This window comes from Palaemon carinicauda, chromosome 10 (genome assembly GCF_036898095.1).
Source record: "Palaemon carinicauda isolate YSFRI2023 chromosome 10, ASM3689809v2, whole genome shotgun sequence".
Lineage (NCBI taxonomy): Eukaryota > Metazoa > Arthropoda > Malacostraca > Decapoda > Palaemonidae > Palaemon > Palaemon carinicauda.
Window position 1 is genome coordinate 79,722,409 of NC_090734.1, and position 7,500 is coordinate 79,729,908.

The window sequence follows — 7,500 nt, forward strand, 5'->3', positions numbered from 1 at the left end:
AAGTCTTCTAAAATTATCGGTGATCAGTCTACATCCTTAAGAAATATCTTAATTTCTTAATACTACCCTTTTTTTTAGAATTTTTTTCTTGTCTATTCTTCAGCTGCGGAATCTTATTTTGCTGTGTAAGATAAAAACTTACAGTCTATTAAATTCTTTATTCCTGATCTGGATATTAATCTTTGGCACCGTCATTCTGTTAGTTCTTCATACATGTTGCATGTGATTTTTTTATAATTTAAATTATACATTGCAGTCAGATATTCCCAGACTGCACCATTCTGTACGTAATACTCGGCATGTAGTTAATTCTATCAGTAATACCTTTTACACCACGAAGTACAATACTATACAGTGTTCTAAAAGTTTTATTCAGCTGTGACCAGATTATGGAATGAACTTCCTAGTCTGTCGGTGGTATCAGTGGGACTTTAGAAATACATTCTATTTTGGTGAATCAATTTATATTTCACCTTTTGCCATAAGTCTCGTTCTATAGCTAATATATGACTGATGTATTTTATCGTTGATACTGATCCAAGAATATCGGATATTCTTCACTCATTATTTATATGGAATGGAAGATGAAATATCATTGGGAGGGGAAAGGATTAATTAGGTAAAATCATTCAAATATTTGGGAACTATGATCTCTAACACAGGATCTTTAAAATTTGATTTTAATGAAATATCGAAAAAAGGCAAAACAGATAATGGCTAGGTTAGGTAAAATTAGGGAAATCAAATCGCCTGAAATTGCATATAAAGATCAGGTTATATAATAGTTTAGTGAGATTGGTGTTACTATATGGACATGAGTCGTGGTATGACTATGAAACAATATCCACCAGATTTTGTAGATTTGAGAACAAAGCCCTCAGTAGAATATTAGGAGTTAAATGGCAGGACAAGATTAGAAATTAAACTATATGAGAGATTACTCGAGTGCCATATGTGGATGAGATCATGGTGAGGGGTTGATGGATATGGTTGGGGTATGCTCTTTGCTATCCCGAAGAGAGATTAGTTCACCAAATTTTAACTGGGCTCCACAAGGTAATAAACGAATTGAAAGCTCCTGGCCTGCAGGGGTGAGGACTATGAAGCGTGAAGTAGATGATGAATGGAGAAGTATTGAATTCAAAGCTCAAGATAGAGATAACTATTGAAATCTAACCGAGTCCCTTTGCGTCAATAGGTGTAAGAGGAGATGATGATGATGATGATTTATTTATATTTACTTCATTTGTCATTTTCTTAGTTTTTGCCACCGTGTTTCTTTCCCTGTTAGAGCCCTCAGAATTGTATCATTTTGCCTTTCCTACCAGTGTTGCAACTTGGCTAGTGTTGATATATATATATATATATATATATATATATATATATATATATATATATATATATATATATATATATATATATATATATATATATATATATATATATATATATATATATATATCTTAAAACTACATAAAGATAGCGAGAAACAAGGCATAGAGTAGTTAAGCAATATGTTGTTTGAAATTAAATAGATAACATCCTATCAGCAGACGTCACGTAGGCTGTTAATATATAAAATCAAAACGCAAAGTAGGTGAAGGAGAAAGGAAAAGCTGTCATAAGGTCTAGACTTCATTTAGTCTCAAAGACATTAGAAAATCGAAATATTTTTATGCTGGATGGAAGATATATCCACGTGTTCGGTCTGACCTAATGAGAACCACCATTTTGAGACGACGTCACGTAACTCACCATAGCTTAGTCATAAGACACGATGTTGGAAACTGGCCAAAATCTACTGTATAAAGGAGGGAAGAGAGGGGTAATGAGGTAACCCTGTCCAGCCAGCATCCAGAGTTTAAGAAAGTCTGTTCAACCTTACAGAAATGGACAGATATTCACCCTACAGCCATTGTGTAGAAGAAACCTTCGAGGAAGGCAGGAGATTTTGTGACTCCTGTTGTTCACTAATAAGCTCCAAGAACTACAAGAGAGAGAGAGAGAGAGAGAGAGAGAGAGAGAGAGAGAGAGAGAGAGAGAGAGAGAGAGAGAGAGAGAGAGAGAGAGAGAGAGAACACAGGTTTGCGGACCTAGAGAGGAAGAAAGTCTATGAGAATTCTCATTCCCGCAATCCAGAATCTACGATTTTGTGTATTTCCTTGTCCACGTATCCAGTGAACTTATTTGTCAAATTTTCATGTACAAGTAAAATTAAAAAACTACACGGTGTTATCCCTTCCCCCAAATTCTTGAGAAATTGCATTACCATTCCAAATTAAGAATCAACTTTGTTTCTGTGCTATTAAAGAACATTCCAATTCGTGATTGCTTATGAAGCCCCACTATTAATCAGTAATTAATTATATGAGGTTTCAAATAGAAATGAGCTGTAATAATGAGTGATGGATGAAGTAACGTAGGGATGGTATACAGTATAAAAAGGACAGTAGTGTGCTCTAAGTCGTATGATTATCGAAAATATTGATATATGTATGTTGGATGGTAGAACTGTGAATTTGTATTTTGGATGGAACTGACCAATGGAATATAGGGAAAAAAAGAAAATGAAAAGGATCATGTTTTGTGAATACAACGTAATTAAAAATGTTGGAATTTGTTGATTAAGGATGATAGTTGTATGAGTGACTTGAGGGTATGAAAGACAGAGAGTATAATAGCGAAAATCATACTTGCAAGGCAAATGACAGTTTCGACAGGAAGATAAATATCTCCATGCATTGTGTGCAAAGGAGAATGATGATGTATGTGAATGAGTATATATGAAAATTATATTATTGCAATCTGGTTGATAGGGGTGATCAAGTAACATTAATGCATTGTACCATTTATTAAGAAAATAATGAGGCATCATAGGGAGGTGAAGGAAGGTATGGAATATGTACAAATAGTTTGTTTGGGGAAAAGTTTGGTTGGTGTTTAAACCAAGTACGATGGAATTTGAACTTATTTTTATTGTGATAGTATTTTTTTTCTCTCTTTATTGAGATTTAATGGTAAGTCAGTTGATATCGGCAATGGGATACTTATGAAAAATAGCTGTAATATGATAGTGACTACAAGGCCAGAAAATATAAGGCTTGCCAACACTAACCCAAAATAAATACAGTATTTTTATGCATAGGTCGAGAGCATGACGTTATAACAACCTCGCCTTTGTTACAAATTGTATTTCTTTTTCATATTGGTTCTACTCTTTACAAGATGTCGAATAATTTTCTGTCTGATAAAGTCAAGCAGTAAAAAGAAAAGACAACGATGGACTAAAGTTTCATGACAAACATACTGTGCATCTGCAACTGCTGTTATTAAAATAGTATTTTTTCTTAGATCTTCTCCTCTAATCAATTTGCATCTATTATTTCTAGAAGGAAGCCTAATTTATTGAACATATGAAGATATCTGTAAAGCGCTAATACTTTATGAAGTTTAAGCCCTAGAGCTCTTAAGTTTTTAAAGGGGCATTGGAAATGTCTTTTACCTTTAAATGCTCTATATCACTGGGCAAGAAAAACGTTATTTAAATCTGGTACATTTGTCAAACTTCACTTGACAAATGTAGTATAGAAAAAATTTGAAGTTATGATAAAGTTACGGATTCTTTGTATGTGCCAACATCTTAAGTGCAATGTGATGATAAGAGGTATCAAGAAATCCTAAAAAAATAAGAAATATTAAACAGAAAAATCAAAGAATCTACTTCGTGAGTTATTTAGTAAGGTAGAAAGATCTGGATATCATGATGTAGCTATGGTTAATTACACAGTGCTCAGGAATGTCTAATTATGAATTGATTGTCCTTTACTAATCCATGTGTTTTCAGGCTCTCCACACCAAGTAGAGCTTATTAGAAATAACATAATTGACTATAGATTCATAATGCCTAATGGTGATTAAGCTCACAATAGTCTGGTTAGAGATCTAATAAAGATGAGCAAAACTGATCTTTGGACAACATTGAAACTTTTTGAGAAATGCATTAATGGTATAGGGATTTATTTAACTTGTTAATAACGGTTGAAAAATGGCATGACATATATTATAACTTACAGACTAAATGAGGATGGGTTGGAACCCCTTTTTTTTTTTTTTTTTTTTTGGTTGCATAAGGCAAATGGTAGAATACAATCAGTATCACCAGTTGCAGTTAAACATCGTCCCAGAGCCTGCATTACAGGGGAAGGCAGGACACTTATAACCTCAAAGAGTAATGAGTGAAACTACAACAGCGAAAATGTAATTTATGGCCCATTTTTTCCACAGCCCTGAGAAACAGGACACTTTTCAAAGACGAATGAATTTCTTTTCAGAAACAGCTCAATCTATTACGAATTATACTTCCCTTACCAAAATTAGATAAAAGTGATCAAAGTGGTGACTTACGAATCCCAGAAGTCGATAAACAATTACTTGAAAAATAAGTTTGCGTTATGTTGATGGTGCCATTGCTCGTAGGTTCCCACGAAATGAACACTTAGAAACGAATGTAACAAAAGGAGATGACACATGGTTTGGTGACATAAGCTTTAGGGAGGGTGGATTAATGTTTCTTGAACATTTCAAATATTTTAATTAGATTTTAAATCTCACGGGGATAAGGGGGATGTTTAAAAGTAAAAAAAGGACTGATCAACAAATTAGCTGAAAATTATAAATAGCCACATCCTGTTATCTTCAGAAGTCATAAAATATTTTAGTACGTTTCAGTACTTTTCATGGAATTTGAAATTTTAACAGACATTCTATGTCCCTAAATAGCCTGTGAGTAAAAAGAAAATTTAAACATAGCTAGAAACCTTGCAGTTATAATATCGGCGAAATGTGATTTCATCGATACTGTATGTGTTATGTTTGTGTGATTCGAGATATATATCTGTATAATTGTTAATAGTGATATTTAGCACCCCCTTATGATTATTTCTTTTAACATGATAAAATATAGTCTTTTATATAACCATTGTTTTTCTTAGCAAACATATATTAGTATATAAAAATGGATAAAAATAGAAAGCAAAGGTATGTTACTAGTTTCAATGTTATTTGGCGAAAATATTCCAATGACATTTGTTATGATTGGTCCTTTCAACATAGTAGACTAAAGAATCTTTACAAGGCTATGACTAATCTTCAAATAGCTTAGACCATTTTAAGAAAAAAAATAGAATGAAGATAGGATTTCTATATGCTCAAGGAGGGTGACATGTTTTTAAAACGTGATGTACCTCGCAGTTTAATCCTTTTCCACAGATAAATAAGTGTGACAAGACCTATATGCTCTGAGCCTTGAGTGATTGAGTATTATAGCGCAAATATGGATAATTTTGTTGGCTAGATAAGAAGTGGAAGAAATACATGACAAATACTTGGAAATCAACAGGTTCAGTTAATGTAGTTATAATGGTATTAGGTTAGAAGAAGAGATGCATGATTTGGAAATGAATAAGAGGGCTATTGTGTGTACAAATTCAGTTCGAGATTTGAATAAAGGAATGGATGAAGATATATATATTTTTGTATTTCAAATTCCTGCAGTTATATGTATGTGTATGAGTACAAGTAAATAGTGGGAGTGCATACGAGAGAGATTGTTTACGCCAGGATTAAGTTAAATTTTCATGGGTGTATCAAATGCCTGTGAAGAATGGCAGAAAAGATAATATCAGAAAGTGCATGCTAGTTGGTCTGCCTTGAAACCGCTTATGAAAGACTCATTTGATATACATGTGATTAATTGTGTATCGTTAACTGTGATGGCGACAGTATATGAAGGAATGATTATAAAGGTAGGTAATCTGAGTAAATTCGTGCATGCAATGCCTCTCAAAAATAAAAATAGCGAGAATGGCTAGTCAAGTAATGTTGCTAATGCAATGTGTCTCTAAGCCTGTGAGAATGTTAAGTGATAATTGTCCTGAATTATTTTGTGGGCGTGAGTTTGGGCAGATGATAAATGAATGTGGTATTGAACACATGCATTCAAATTTGTCAATTACGAATACTTTGGATGAAAAGTCTGAGAACATTGAGTGATTTTTTTTTTTTTTTTTTTTTTTATGTTTGGGATTCAAGTGTTGGGCGTATGTTGTTGGTGTATAATGCAATTGTGCACAAGAATACAGTCATGTCTGTGTAATTTTTGTAATAGATTCTAAAAAGAAAATTGTAAAACCAATGTTGAGTGTGTCCAAAAAGAATGTCTGGAAGAAAGCGAAGTAGTGGTTTGAAAACTACAAAACTGGAGAGAAAAAATTAACAAAGAATGTCTGTAAATACGGTCAGCGATAGATTAGAAGGTCCATGTGAGTCGCTAGATGTTAGGTAAATGGAAGGAAGAACCAGGATGTACAGGTGAGACTGGTATAAAGCAATTGGTGTTAGTTGACTATGGGAGATAGAGGAAGTTATGAAAATTTTGATGAGAATAGTGTAAAGGATGTATATAGAGTTATAGGTGGGAATCAGAAAAAAACTGGAGAATGATGTAAATGTAGGAGGGAATATGGAAGACAACTGTATAAATACAGATGAAGTACTCTTTTTTAAAAGCAGAAAATCGTTTGGATAAAGTGGATGAATTGCTTAAAGAAATAAATGAGATTTTGTGACATGATAATAGCAGGGTAGGTTATACAGTGCAGGATATATTAGATAGCAGGGGAAAGTTAAATGCATATCGTAATAATGATGGCTATATGGAAGAGGTAAATTAGAGTACATGAAGACCCAATTACTCAATTGGTATTGAATTGTAATTGAAGAAAAAACCTGTGAATGTTTGCTTGGTGATAGATTTGAAAGGTTTTGGCAAATTAAAGTGGGAGGAACACATACAATACTTGCATACTGATTTCACAGTAACTGGCGAAATCCGATCAGTCGTGACCATGTACGGTGGTTATTGATAGCAATATTGTGAAAACTGCCCTGTCCTAGTATCCTTGATATGACTCATGCGTCTTCTGTCCTGTCATGGTAGTCTGCTGCGTGCGTGGGGAAGGACTGGCTGTTTGTGCCAATATGCCTGTCGAAAACTTGAGATTTCCCAAATAATTGGCTTGTTACTAGGAAACTTAATGTTGTTAATGTCCTTCCCTCACTAGATATATACTTTCTCATTACTGTATCTTTCTTTGTTATTTTTGAAGGGGGAAGGGATAAAACGTCTCTGACGTCATCATCAGTCATTCTTAAATAATTCCCATAATCTTATATAGAGGGAATACCGGTGTGGACTCCAGTCCGAGCTAGTCTTGGAAGCACAAACTCGATGCCAGTAGCTTACATGTCTGTCCAGGTTATGAGGAGAGGAATGGAAGGGGTTTATTTATTATTTCTTTACATTTATGTTTAGTTTAGACTAGTCAAATCCTTCAAATCACGAGATGGGGAGAGCGAGCAAGACAACAAGGTAGGTAGTGTACTAATTGTTTGTAATGAGTAAGATTTGGAGAAAGTGAATTGTTCGTCAATTTTTTTTTT